The sequence below is a fragment of the Dermacentor variabilis genome, chromosome 1 (assembly GCF_050947875.1).
Source record: "Dermacentor variabilis isolate Ectoservices chromosome 1, ASM5094787v1, whole genome shotgun sequence".
Taxonomy (NCBI): domain Eukaryota; kingdom Metazoa; phylum Arthropoda; class Arachnida; order Ixodida; family Ixodidae; genus Dermacentor; species Dermacentor variabilis.
In genome coordinates this window covers 203932163-203934815 of record NC_134568.1, presented here as the reverse complement: position 1 = coordinate 203934815, position 2653 = coordinate 203932163, and positions in this window count along the sequence as shown.

Genomic DNA, 2653 nt, shown 5'->3' with positions numbered 1-2653 from the left:
GAAAAAACTCGTGGGGTATATCAAGAGATTGAAGACGACAATCAGGTTAGATGGACGGCCTTATCAAGCTCTGGCATAGTTGGAAAACTTAATGTGGCAAAGTATCACACACAAAACAGCATATGCCAACCAAAATGAATCAGCGTGGTCATACTTGCGCTACACGCGATGGTTGCCTGCCACCAGGACATCATGGAGTTGCGGCGATGACAGTTTACATTGGGTGCTTGAGAATAAAAACGAGCACATCAGAGACGTCCGAGGGACGTTTCTACGGTACAAGAACACATCCTGAAAAAAAAATGCTTGCGAATAGAAGCATCAGATAAATCGAGTACTACGGCCCTTGTCCATTTTATTTATTTATATAGAAGAATACTGCTAGCCTGAGTGTCCTGCTTCAGGCAGGGGTAGGCGTACAAAGAAAACGTGACATTACAGCATTTCAAGCATGGGATCGTAACAAACATCTCACTGTAATCAAATCACCATGAGGACAAACCAGAAATTCTACCAAGTTCTGTAAGAAAAAGTAGAACAGATAGAAAAAGAAAAATAAACATTACAAGACAAGAGAAAACAGACAATGCAACTTGATGCCATAGTCCAAACTCCATTCAAAAACAAAACAGAAAGCAAGTAACAATACGTAGATAAAATTCCATGACAGTGCGCGAGAGAACAACGAAACGTTTGTGCATTGTACGGTATGAGTAGATAAGGCATTCCACTGCCGAGCTGTTCTTGGGAAGAACGACTCTTTAAAAATGTTAGTCTTACAGGAATATTCCTTAACCTTTTTGATCTTGTTCAGGGTGACGTCAGCATTTCGTTCAGCGTTTATTTCTGAGAAAATGACTTCAAGTTATATTTATTTGCATTACAATGGCGGGCGTAATCAGCCAAAAAGTGAAAGCATGTCTTTGGAGGGCGCCTGAGTACTCCGTGTAGATTACGTACGACTATGATAGCAAGAATACAACACTATTAGAAAATATAATTCGAAAACAAGTTTACTTATAAATACAGCGCAGTAGAAAGGAAGTGCCTCCACAGTACAGCTGTGGAGGACGCAAATGATGAACAAGCTGAAAAATAAACACAGTCTTGTAGGTCTGTAGTAAACTGGATAGATCCTTCGCGTCTTGGCAACAGGATAAAGTTACTCGTGAAGGCGGAAAGTCTAGTGCGCAAATCGGACAGTTGGCTCTCGCAGTGGTGAAAGCCCACAAAGCACGCGATGACGCCACAACGACACGCCACCTTATGCCAACAAATAAAGATATTTTTTAAAACGAAGGTTTCTTCACCTCTCCCATCGACTTTTGCACTGCTGCTCCTTATGTCTTGCACGCTGCGTCGGCGGTGGTGGTGGGGGGGGGGGGGGGGGGTGCATATACATGCACATACGGGGCAGAGAGGAAAGGCCGCGCGCGAAACTCCTTTGGACATTTCCATCGCGTCACAAGTGCACAGTGCTCTCTCAAGCTCCCTGGACGTCGTTACATTAGCCCCTTTACAGCTGTAATTATCTGTGACCCCCCGCAGAAGCATTGCAGAAACTGCAGTGCTTACCTTTCTACTAACGTGCAAGTCCTGAGGGGAGGTAAATAGAATGGTAGAGAGGGGCAAGGTGATGAGGGAGAGAATGGGTAGGAACCGGCGCAATTGCAATACCAGTGACTAGCAGCCTTGCCACTCTTCGCTCGCAGATCCCATACAGGAGAGAAGGTCGAGACAGGGAAAAGGTTACGTTAAGGAAACGAAGATAAGTAAACGCTACTACTATAGACACGACAAGAGTTGCGGGCAAACTGAAGGTACGGTACCGTACATTTCTGCTATTTCTGAAAAATAAACGCCATGCAACTTCGTCAAGCGGTCAACCGACACAGAGCGTGCAGATGCAAGGCCACATTAAATCACCGTAGGGTCTATGCAGCACTACGGAAGAGGTCGCACGTAAAATCAACGCTTCTGTGCCCGCCGCGGTAACTATGCGGCTACGGCATTGCTTGACGTTGCGGTTTCTAATCCCCGCTGCGGGAGCTGGATTTCGACGGGAGCGAAATATAAAAACAGTCGTGCACATAGATTTAGGTGCACGTTAAAAGCACCAGGGGATGAAAATTAATCGGGAGCCCGCCACTACGGCGTGCCACATAATCCGATTGTGGTTTTAGCACGTAGAGTACCATAATTTTGCCAATACTTCTGCCGCGATGCGATGTACGTTCCATGTGAAGCAATGCCAATGCTCAACCTTCTCATAGGTTATAAACACTGGCGCACAACAACGTCTCAAGTAAACACGTATCGCTGTATGTTGTGTCCTACGCAGACAAACAGCAGTGGTGCACGCGAAGTAACATTTGCCATCAACTCACTACTCTTGTATTGCACTAACTGTTGAATAAATTATACATTCGCCGTCAACGTTACCGCTAATTCTTGTCAATCAAAGCAAACAACACAGAAAGCTTCGCTTACATCGATTCCAACAGTGCGTGGGATCCGTATAATTTTTACGCTGTGAATTTATATACTTAAGAATGGCTCTCATTAATACAATATATTCATCCGCAGTGAGCAAAAGCGGTTGTCGTGTCCACGGTAGAATTGTTTTAAACGGCTTAAATCTCATGGCCATTAC